General features: G+C 37.6%; 1 protein-coding gene across 1 annotated transcript in view; it reads right to left on the minus strand.

The window, feature by feature from the left end:
- HMCN1 (hemicentin 1) overlaps positions 1-13,002 on the minus strand; it is a 415,431-nt gene that overhangs the window by 312,998 nt on the left and 89,431 nt on the right. The window lies entirely within an intron of this gene.

Below are 13,002 nucleotides of genomic sequence, written 5' to 3' on the forward strand. Positions count from 1 at the left end.
CAGAGACAAGCCAGTTCCACCCCTCCCTTGGGTCACTCCGGCAAGGAGCCAGGGGCCCGCCATAGCAGAGAGGGGACGTCACCAAAGTTCGGCCAAAGAGATTCCTTCCCAGCGGAATCTACTTTAGCAGGAGTGTGACTCCCACCCACACCAGATACAAACAACCAGGAAACTTCAAAATCTCTCCGTGGGCGTGACCGTAAGGGCCAAAGGACTCTCGACCCCCAACTCCCCCTACTGCCAGTGACGAGGGCGTGACTGTAGGGGCAGAGGGAAGCAGAGAAGACTCCCCACCCCCAAATCCCCCAACCGCGAACTGAGAGGGTGTGATGGTAGGGGCGGAGGGAAACAGAGGACACTCCAGACCCCCAACTCCTCCTACCGCCAGCAGTGTGGTTGTGACTGTAGGGGCTGAGGGAAGTAGAGGGGATCCTCGACCCCCAACTCCTATTACCACCAGCAGCGACACCAATGGTCTTAGCTGCCAGATTCCGAAGGTGTGCCCACCAAAGGGGTCCGGGAAAATTAAACAATTGACTCCCAGACTACAGCTCCACAGAACTGGGGCTTAGATGAATGACAGCGAGAGTGCTCAGTAGTTAGGGAAATAGAGCACTCGGTGGGGCTGAAAGTGTAACCAAATCCTTGGGGAACTGCCTCCGGTGAGCAGGACCTGGCTGGCTGGCAGGAGGAAGGGGAGGAGGGGCCGTAGAAGTGAAACGGCTCTGGACGAACAGGATTGAAAGACTCCCAGGAACCGCCTTACAGGGATTGCTATTGATACATTGAGGGCAAAACTCAGCCCGGAGGGCACAGCTTTGCCTACGGGAAGAGAAGAAAATGGATCTCTAAGACCTAATTTTATTTCCTATTTCATTTAATTTTTTCTCTCCCTTTTCCCTCTCTCTCTCCCCTTCCAAGGTTTACTGCTCTTTCCATTCTCCTCTATGCTATCTATCTCCCTCTCCTTCTTTCTTTTCAAGAGCACCTACCTTCCCCTTCCCCCCAACTTTCATCCCAAGCATTACATCCTCCATTTCGCGTAACTGTCTAAATACAAATAGGTGTGCGCCCTCCCCCCGCGCCTGCAAGGTAGCCGGACCTGCAACCCACCAGCAGGTCAGGCCCAGCAACCTGGGAGTGGCAGAGCTGCCCCACGCACCTGCAAGGTAGGCGCACCTGCTACCAACCAGCAGAACAGGCCCAGCAGCCTGCCGATGTGGTAGGCACAGTGCCCCAATTGGAGGAGGAGCAGAGCCCCTGCCCGCACCTGTGCAGGAGACTTTGCAACTATACAAGAGTAATACAAATATATAGGGGGAAAATTCAACAACACAACAGTCTCAGTAAGCAGAAAGAAACACGAACAGTATGAAGAGACAAGGAAAGAAAGGACCACAAGCAATGCAGGTCAACTCAACTTTAGAAGAGGTAATATCTGCAGCACATGGAATGTCAGATAAAGAATTCAGGAGAAACATGCTTCAGATGATCTGGAGTCTCAAGGAAGACATTAGGCAGCAAAATCAGACAATGAAAGATCTCTTCAACAATGAAATGCATAAACAAATCCAGGAAGCAAAAGATCAACTATACAGGGAGATAGAGGTTATAAAAAACAAACAAACAGAAATCCTAGAAAGGCAGGAAGCAATAAACCAACTTAAAAACTCAATTGAGAATACTATCAGCAGAGTAGAACACTTAGAAGATAGAACATCAGACAATGAAGACAAAGTATTTCAACTTGAAAAGAACATAGACAGCTCAGCAAGACTGTTAAGAAACCATGAGCAGAACATCCAAGAAATATGGGATAACATTAAAAGACCAAACTTAAGAGTCATTGGGATACAGGAAGGCACAGAGCTCCAAACCAAAGGAATGAGCAATCTATTCAATGAAATAATTCGAGAAAACTTCCTAGACTTGAAGAACGAGACAGAATCCCAAATCCTAGAAGCCTACAGGACGCTGAATGTGCATAATCATAAGAGATCCACACCTAGACACATTATAATGAAGATGCCCAACATACAGAATAAGGAGAGAATTTTAAAAGCTACAAGAGAAAGGAAGCAGATTACATTTAGGGGTAAACCAATCAGGATAACAGCTGATCTCTCAACACAGACTTTGAAAGCTAGAAGATCCTGGAATAACATATTTCAAACACTGAAAGAAAATGGGTTCCAACCAAGAATAGTGTATCCGGCGAAATTAAGCTTCAAGATGGAAAATGAAACTAAAACCTTCCACGATAAACAAAAGTTAAAAGAATTTGCAGCTAGAAAACCATCTCTCCTAAAAATCCTCAGCAAACCATTACAGGAAGAGGAAATGGAAAATAACAATGAAAACCAACAGTGGGAGGTAGGACAGTAAAGGGGGGAAAATAATCAAAGAGGAAAACAAACCATATTCAGTAACATAAATAAACAAATACGGCTGGAAGGATAACCCATATCTCAATAATAACCCTAAATGTTAATGGCTTAAACTCACCAATTAAGAGACACAGGCTAGTAGAATGGATCACAAAACATGACCCAACAATATGCTGCCTACAGGAGATGCATTTGATAGGAAAAGACATACATAGACTGAAGGTGAAAGGTTGGGAAAAATCATACCACTCATATGGACTTCGGAACCAAGCAGGAGTGTCCATACTCATATCAAATAAAATAGATTTCAAGCCAAAGTTAATTAAAAGGGATAAAGAGGGACACTACATACTGCTCAAGGGAACCATACACCAACAAGACATAACAATCATAAATATATATGCCCCAAACAATGGTGCAGCTATGTTCATCAAACAAACTCTTCTCAAGTTCAAGAGTCTAATAGACCACCATACAATAATCATGGGAGACTTCAACACACCTCTCTCACCACTGGACAGATCTTCCAAACAAAAGTTGAATAAGGAAACTATAGAACTCAATAACACAATTAACAACCTAGACTTAATTGACATATATAGAATATACCACCCAACATCAAGCAGTTACATTTTTTCTCAGCAGCACATGGATCCTTCTCAAAAATAGATCATATATTATGTCACAGGGCAACTCTTAGACAATATAAAGGAGTAGAGATAATACCATGCATCTTATCTGACCATAATGGAATGAAACTGAAAATCAACGATAAAAGGAAGGAAAAATCATGCATCACTTGGAGAATGAACAATAGGTTACTGAATGATCAATGGGTTATAGAAGACATTAAGGAGGAAATTAAAAAATTCTTAGAGATAAATGAAAACACAGACACAACATATCGGAATCTATGGGACACATTGAAAGCAGTTCTAAGAGGAAAATTCATTGCATGGAGTTCATTCCTTAAAAAAAGAAGAAACCAACAAATAAATGATCTCATACTTCATCTCAAAATCCTAGAAAAAGAAGAGCAAAACAACAGCAAAAGAAGTAGAAGGCAAGAAATAATTAAAATCAGAGCTGAAATTAATGAAATCGAAACAAAAGAAACAATTGAAAAAATTGATAAAACTAAAAGTTGGTTCTTTGAAAAAATAAATAAGATCGACAGACCCTTAGCCATGCTAATGAAGAGAAGAAGACAGAGAACCCAAATTACTAGCATACAGGATGAAAAAGGCAATATCACAACAGACACTTCAGAAATACAGAAGATAATCAGAAATTATTTTGAATCCTTATACTCCAATAAAATAGAAGATACTGAAGGCATCGATAAATTTCTTAAGTCATATGATCTGCCCAGATTGAGTCAGGAGGATATAGACAACCTAAACAGACCAATATCAATTGAGGATATAGAAGAAACCATCAAAAGATTACCAACTAAGAGAAGCCCAGGACCGGATGGGTATACAGCAGAGTTTTACAAAACCTTTAAAGAGGAACTAATACCAATACTTTTCAAGCTATTTCAGGAAATAGAAAAAGAGGGAGAACTTCCAAATTCATTCTATGAGGCTGACATCACACTGATTCCTAAACCAGACAAAGATACTTCAAAGAAAGAAAACTACAGACCTATATCTCTAATGAACCTAGATGCAAAAATCCTCAATAAAATTCTGGCGAATCGGATACAAAATCATACCAAAAAAATTGTACACCATGATCAAGTAGGATTCATCCCTGGGATGCAAGGCTGGTTCAATATACGGAAATCAATAAATGTTATTCACCACATCAATAGACTTAAAAATAAGAACCATATGATCATCTCGATAGATGCAGAAAAAGCATTCGACAAAGTACAGCATCCCTTTTTCTTCAAAACTCTCGAAAAAATAGGGATAACAGGAACATACCTCAACATTGTAAAAGCAATCTACGCTAAGCCCCAGGCTAGCATCATTCTGAATGGAGAAAAATTGAAGGCATTCCCTCTAAAATCTGGAACAAGACAGGGATGCCCTCTCTCACCACTTCTGTTCAACATAGTTCTCGAAACACTGGCCAGAGCAATTAGACAGACGAAAGAAATTAAAGGCACAAAAATAGGAAAAGAACAACTTAAATTATCACTATTTGCAGATGACATGATTCTATACCTAGCAGACCCAAAAGGGTCTACAAAGAAACTATTAGAGCTAATAAATGAATTCAGCAAAGTGGCAGGATATAAAATCCACACACATAAATCAAAGGCATTCCTGTATATCAGCGACAAACCCTCTGAAATGGAAATGAGGACAACCACTCCATTCACAATATCCTCAAAAATAATAAAATACTTGGGAATCAACCTAACAAAAGAGGTGAAAGACTTATACAATGAAAACTACAGAACCCTAAAGAGAGAAATTGAAGATGATCTTAGAAGATGGAAAAATATACCCTGTTCATGGATAGGCAGAACTAACATCATCAAAATGGCGATATTACCACAAGTTCTCTATAGGTTTAATGCAATGCCAATCAAAATCCCAATGGCATTTCTTGTAGAAATAGAGAAAGCAATCATGAAATTCATATGGAAAAATAAAAGACCCAGAATAGCAAAAACAATGCTAAGCAGGAAGTGTGAATCAGGTGGTATAGCGATACCAGACTTCAAACTATACTACAGAGCAATAGTAACAAAAACAGCATGGTATTGGTACCAAAACAGGCGGGTGGACCAATGGTACAGAATAGAGGACACAGAAACCAACCCACAAAACTACAACTTTCTTATATTTGATAAAGGGGCTAAAAGCATGCAATGGAGGAAGGATAGCATCTTCAACAAATGGTGCTGGGAAAACTGGAAATCCATATGCAACAAAATGAAACTGAATCCCTTTCCCTCGCCATGCACAAAAGTTAACTCAAAATGGATCAAGGAGCTTGATATCAAATCAGAGACACGGCATCTGATAGAAGAAAAAGTTGGCTACGACCTACACACTGTGGGGTTGGGCTCCAAATTCCTCAATAGGACACCCATAGCACAAGAATTAATATCTAGAATCAACAAATGGGACTTGCTCAAACTAAAAAGTTTTATCTCAGCAAAAGAAACAATAAGAGAGGTAAATAGGGAGCCTACATCATGGGAACAAATCTTTACTCCTCACACTTCAGATAGAGCCCTAATATCCAGAGTATATAAAGAACTCAAAAAATTAGACAATAAGATAACAAATAACCCAATCAACAAATGGGCCAAGGACCTGAACAGACACTTCTCAGAGGAGGACATACAATCAATCAACAAGTACATGAAAAAATGCTCACCATCGCTAGCAGTCAGAGAAATGCAAATCAAAACCACCCTAAGATATCATCTCACTCCAGTAAGATTGGCAGCCATTACGAAGTCAAACAACAACAAGTGCTGGCGAGGATGTGGGGAAAAGGGTACACTTGTACATTGTTGGTGGGACTGCAAATTGGTTCAACCAATTTGGAAAGCAGTATGGAGATTTCTTGGAAAGCTGGGAATGGAACCACCATTTGACCCAGCTATTCCCCTTCTGGGTCTATTCCCTAAAGACCTAAAAACAGCATGCTACAGGGACACTGCTACATCGATGTTCATAGCAGTACAATTCACAATAGCAAGACTGTGGAACCAACCTAGATGCCCTTCAATAGACGAATGGATAAAAAAATGTGGCATTTATACACAATGGAGTATTACTCTGCATTAAAAAATGACAAAATTACAGAATTTGGAGGGAAATGGATGGCATTAGAGTAGATTATGCTAAGTGAAGCTAGCCAATCCCTAAAAAACAAATGCCAAATGTCTTCTTTGATATAAGGAGAGTAACTAAGAACAGAGTAGGGAAGAAGAGCATGAGAAGATGACTAACATTAAACAGGGATGAGAGGTGGGAGGGACAGGGAGAGAGAAGGGAAATTGCTTGGAAATGGAAGGAGACCCTTAGGGTTATACAAAATTACATACAAGAGGAAGTGAGGGGAAAGGGAAAAATAATACAAGGGGGAGAAATGAATTACAGTAGAGGGGGTAGAGAGAGAAGAGGGGAGGGGAGGGGAGGGGAGGAGGGATAGTAGAGGATAGGAAAGGCAGCTGAATACAACAGACATGAGTATGTCAATATGTTAATCAGTGGAAGTGTAACTGATGTGATTCTGCAATCTGTATACGGGGTAAAAATGGGAGTTCATAACCCACTTGAATCAAAGTGTGAAATATGATATATCAAGAACTATGTAATGTTTTGAACAACCAATAAAAAAAAGTTCAATAAAAATGTAAACACTGAACATGAAACTGAATCATCAATGGGACCATCCATTTTAAATTTCAATATTTCTCCTACTACGACAAAGTTCAGAGTGTTTACCGTAGTTGGTAACTTAAAGCTTCCCAGATTCCAAAATTGCCTTCATTTATTTAAGGTCAGTGAAGTTAATTACTTTGTTCTGGTTTGAATCCTCTCCATAGGCATTTCAACGTACTGCACCTGCTAATATTTGAGCATAGGAAAGCATCCTCCCCAGAGGAGCTACCCACTCCCTCCATTGACAAATCATTAACACAGCACTACTATTGCAAAGACGCCTGTGTGTCCCTACAAATACCAGTGGGCTGCAGTGGATAGCCAGGCCTTTCCTACTACTGTAGAGGAGAAAGGAGAGACTTCTGTGGCACTCTCCATCACAGTGATCAGGCCGCTTACCAGCTGATAAACACAAGGGTGTCCTCCTCTGCTACAAACTCTATGGTTCTCGGAAGAATACCCCTGCTCACTAATTGTATCAAGCCACCTCTTTAAAACCTTTCCTCTAAAAGGCAGAGTTTTTTTTCTTTATTATACATTCTGTGCTCAAACCAAAGTGCAATGATTAGCATGAGCTTTTTACAGGCATCTATCAACAATTAGCAGAGTGTTTGAAAGGGAGATTTGGTCAAGTAAAGTTCCCAAACTGAATGATACTGTTTTAAGATTGCAGCTGATTCCAAATCCCATTAGAAATGGACAGAACCCAGAGGGAAACTGGCATATGATTTGGGATTATGCACTCACGTGGCTCACATTTACTATGTTTGATCTAAGAGCTCAGGCACTAGAGTTGAAACCTCTTGGGTTGGAAACAAGGCTCTGTCACATAATGGTTTGGTTTATTTAAAATTTTTGTCAAGTTCCTTAATTTCTATGGTTTTCACTTTCTACATCTATCAAATGGGGATAATAGTCATAGCTACACCACAAAAGTGTCATGAGAATTTAACGAGGATAATGCCCACAGTGCAGAGCTCTGGACAGATTAAGTACGCAGTAAATGCTAACTGTGCTGTCGCCGCTGCCTGAAGTTTTCATAAGACATGATTCTAGGAAATATGATCGATTAAATAACCACTATAATATGTGGAAAAACCTTAATCCGGAAGTTCATATTAGAAGCCTATCACTACTTAAGATAACTTAATGAATTTGAATTTTCATCTCAGAAAGAAAATAGGCAAATTATATTCTTATAAAGATACATTTTTAAAAAAAGTCTACATTTTTACCAATAAGATGAAAATAAATCAAACTTGAATCATTCTTATGTGTTTTTGTAGATAACTAAAAGTCTACTTTCTTGCCTTTGAAGATAATAAAACATCATTTCTACATGCCATTGAATCAGATTTGCAAATTTGAAGTTAGATGATTAAGTATTTCTGAACTATGCTTAATCTTTCATTTCAACTTTTATGATACATATTAATACTTTAAAAAAGGCTAAAGGAAAAACATTTGCCAAAAATAAGTTTCTGGTTTCAAATTACTCATTAATATTTTACATTAAAATGCTACTGCCAAGTTATATTATCTGTCACCATCTCAAAGTAATCTGTAGAAATACCCACCTCCTCTTTTGTTTATATTTTTTTCTATCTGAGGCTGCTTTCCCCATTTACTTGTCAAACCTGTCCTCAAGACTCACTCAGGTCCTAAGTTTTTGACAAGGTTCTGAAATATCTCACTCCTCTGAATTATGACTCAGCTATTTGCTGGGTACTTTGCATATGTGGCAGGCATAGTCTAAAATAGCTTCCAACAATCTCTACCGCCTAGAATCCAGACCCTCATGTAATCCCCTGCCCTTGAGTATACGCTAGACCTAATGTCTCGCTTCTAATGAAAGACTAGGACAAAATGACAGGGCATCACTACTAACACGAGGTTACTAAGCAACCGTGGCTTCCGCTAGTGTGTTCTCTCTCGCCTTATGATGGAAACCAGGCGTGTGCAACAGGCATGTGAGGGGCCTTCTCACCCCAGTGACTGGCAAGGATTGAAGGGCAGCATCTAGCCAAAAACAGCAAGTACCTGAGGCCCAAGTCCAACAGCTCAGGAAGAACTCAATCTTGATGACCACATGTGAGTAACTTGGAAGTGGACTTTTCTTCAGCCAAGTTTTGTGATGACCACACATCAAATCAATGCCCTTCTAACGGACTTGTGAGAGACCCTGTCAGGACCCAGTGGTCTTGCTGAGGTTTCTACTCAAAAACTACTTGTGCTTAACAGCACAAAGTTTGGAAATAACTTTACAAAATTTAAATTAATAAAATGTAAAATGAGATGCTGCAGCAGTGGATAGCAACAATCATCTAACTGCACGTTCAGTCTCTCAAACTGGATTATTACTACTCTGGTGACAGCAACTAACATTTTGAATCTTCAGCTCCCAGACAGTGACCCTCACTGTCTCATGTTGAAGTTATAGAAATTGTCAGATAACAATTTTGAACAATATATACAAATCACTATTTTTAAACAGTCACCACACAAATCTGTATATGAATCTAATTTAACTTGCAAAAGAAAAAATACATGTACCCATCTTATATGTGTTTATGTAATGAGTAAATGCCTACACTAAAAATAAACAGAAAAAATAACTTTAGAAGAGGTGAACATTTAAGTATTAAGGAAATGATAGCTAGAGAAAATGGAAAACATTAATATGGCCGTCTGAAAAATAGTGAAGGAAAAGAATATATTGAATTTTACAAGATATCTTAAAATACAATTATTTACTTAATCCTAAAAATATTAGAGAGATAGCAAATATTAATGGAACTTTTGAACTCATTCAGATCATCTCTAATGAAGCCTATGAATTGCATCATGGTAATTTAAAAAGTCAAAGAGGCAGATGAAAGAAATGAAGAAAATTCAAAGCAATTGAAACTGAGTTCAAAACTCTTAAGTTATTAATGAAGCAGTGTACTCTGCCAAAGAATGAACTCAAAAAAAAAAAAAACTGAGCTCTCTGACAAATATTCTCTTCTGATACTTTTTAATTCAATAAATCATTTGTAAGTTCCTATTAGGTAATCATGCCCTGTGCCTAAAGCTGACTATTAAGAGTCTAATGAGACAGTTCACATTGTATGTTGCCCAGTTTCTTGGCGAATTTATGTGATTTTTTTTTTAATCACAATCCATCTATTGTTTAGTTTTTAAAAAATGAAAACAGTATATATTTGACACAGGAGATCAGAAAAGCTATTTAAAAGGTACTTTTCTTTGATGAAGGAAAATAATAGATTGGAAGAGAATAGAATATCACTATACGCCTCATGATTGACAGCACTGTGCTTGTTGGAAGGGAACGAACTGTGCAGAAGACCAAATCTCTTTCTCCATGAAATTCAGTCTTAGAAATGAACAGAGACTAGAAACGGAACAAAGAAAAAACAAAGTTGTAATAAATGCTAGAAGAAAGCAAGCTATTGAGGACAAAATAATGGAAAGGGGTTGTTTAATATGATAGTAACAAGAGAAGATGTTTTATTTCCTTTGTATAAAGTGAATGTCCATAGTCTAATCATTTTTATATGGGGTTCTTGGTTTTTTGTTTAAATTCTTTTTTAAATTTTTTAGTTGTAGATGGACACAATGTTTTATTTGCCTTTTTTTTTTTTTAATGTGGAGCTAAGGATCGAACCCAGTGCCTCAGGCATGCTAGGCAAGTGCTCTACCACTGAGCCACAACCCCAGCCCCAGGGGTTCTTGGTTTAGTCATGTCAATTTGTAGAAGTTTTTTATATATTGACTAAATTAATTTTGGTCTGATATGTGTTGTAAAAATTTCCTCTGGTATGATGTTCCTTTTGGCCATGCAGAAATAGTTTTTTATGTAGTAAGTACAATTTATTAATCTTTTGCTAACAATCCCTGGTTTTTAAATCATGGTTGGGAAAACTTTCCTTATGATAACATTATAAAGAATTCTCCATGATGACTTCTAGGATTTTTATAATTCATACTTAACATTTACATTCATGATCCATTTGGGAATTATAGTAGTGTAAGGATTCACCTTTTTTTTTTTTTTCAGACAGCTAACCAGTTGGCACTTCATTGTTTACTGAAAAAATTTCATTTTTCTCATAAACTACTATGATTGACATATGTCAAATGCGACCAAGTTAGTCAATACGATCAAATATGATCAAATTGTCTAAGTAACTAAGGCTTAATACTATGTTTTAATATCTGGGGAGGCTAGTCCCACATCTTTACTCTTTTTGGTAAATTTTCCTAGCCATTCATGCTTGTATATTTTTTCACACCAATTATAAATTATAACCCTATCTAAATCCAAAATTATTTTGAAGGTATTTTTGTGAACACCACATAAATTTATGAAATGCATTTTTAAAAAACTGACAAGATGCTGAAATTTTCTATGGTGTATTATTCCAGTGATTCCAGTTTTAGAGATCTTTTCAAAGTTTTTTTTTTTGCCATCTAGAAATTTTATTACCTTTATTTTCTACATTTTAAAACTTAGGTTGGATTTCCTCTTTCACATGAGAGTTTAAGAGATCTTTTAATTTGATGACTTTTTAAATTTTATTCTTTTGTTATTAATTTCTAGTTTTATTTCATCACAATTTTCCTTGGTACTGAATATGATTGATCTATTAACATTCCATACCCAGTTTAAAAGGAGGTCTGTGCTTCATTTTCAGAACACATTTTATGTCTCATTTAGATCCACATTCATTATGTAAAAAGCTTTCTATCGAGTCACGTATTTTTGTCCTCTTGCTTTGTTATGAACTATGAAAGAAAATTAAAGTTTCTACTCTAATGTGTTTTTACTTTGGTTGTCATTGTTTTTTCTATTAATAATGATGTTATCTTTTTGGTGCATAGATATATTTCATTTTTATTTTCACTGTAAATGACGCAATCCTTTATAAATTTTCTGTTAAAGTTCATTTATCTATTTGTTTCTTAGGAATCTCTAACTGACCACTATGTCTCAAAGGAACAATATTTCCAATCATTCATTACGGCCTTCATACTTGACAACTGTTACTGGTTGTAAAGTTCTTGAGTCACATTTTTCTCTGAAGATTTTATAGGTGTTGTCCAGCATCCCATGGGTTACAGAGTAGTGTCAGGTCACACTAATCTTTTTCTTCTACAAGTGACTCCTCTCTTGGCCCCCGTTAAATTCACTACCTCCGAATTTAACTTGGATACGTTCTTAAACTGAGAGCTCTAGGACAATTTCCATTGGACTTTGCCTTTTCAACATGCAAATTCTCAAGTTTAATTTGTGGAAGTTCTCTTCATGTCTACCTTCAAATATTTATTTTGTCACTTAACTTCCAGTTTCTTTACTAGCAACTCCAGTAATCTATGTGTTTGATTTCTTCTGTCTGTCCTCCATAGCTACCTACCATTCTCTCTCTAAATCTTTTAAACTTGTTCCGTATGCTCATTTTTCTCATTCATCCTCTGTCTCCATCTTTGCTATGTTTTCAGCAGGGTTTATTTTCTCATGTTCTCCTCTAACTTTATCTTGATTTCTGTGTTTTCATTTGTCTCTTCTGTTTCTTGAAATCTCTCCACTATTCACCTACTATCTCTTTTCTGAGCTCTTGTATTTGTAATTTGCACTAATTCTTCAGGGGCACACTTATTTCTTTAAGGTGTTGTGCTCTACTTGTAAATTTATGGCATAATATTCAGTAACAATTTTTGTCTTTTGTGTGATCATGATTTTATCATGAACTTTTAGGTTTTCTCATTTCATAACTTCTTTTCCTCATGATATTTTTAAAATGTCTTGGGCTGGTCCCTGTTGTATCATACAGTATTGAAAGTGGTGAGTTTTTTGCTGTACCAGCTGTTTACTTAGGATTCATATGAGGAAGCGTCCAGAAACATGTTCCAGGATAATAACAATTTTTCTCAAGATGTAGGGCTCTGTTTGTATTTTCATTTGCATGTTGCATTTCCTCAGACAGTGGACACAGCAGATGTGTTGGTTTTCTTAATGCAAACACTCTTCTCCACAGCAGCTGAGACTGGCTGTCTTCTGAAACCATGGCCTGTATTTTCATGATTATCCCATCTCCATCACTGCTGAGACCCAAAGTGGGTCTGAGAAAGCTCCTCTCTGGGTCACCTCCCTTTGTCCTGTTACAGTGAAGGAGTTCAGACATGGCCTCTTGTTCAAAAATAACACTCATAGCCATACAGCTCTGCCTTCAGTCTCCACACTTGTCCATCTCCAC

This window comes from Spermophilus citellus (genome assembly GCF_964194105.1).
Source record: "Spermophilus citellus genome assembly, chromosome: 6".
NCBI lineage: Eukaryota > Metazoa > Chordata > Mammalia > Rodentia > Sciuridae > Spermophilus > Spermophilus citellus.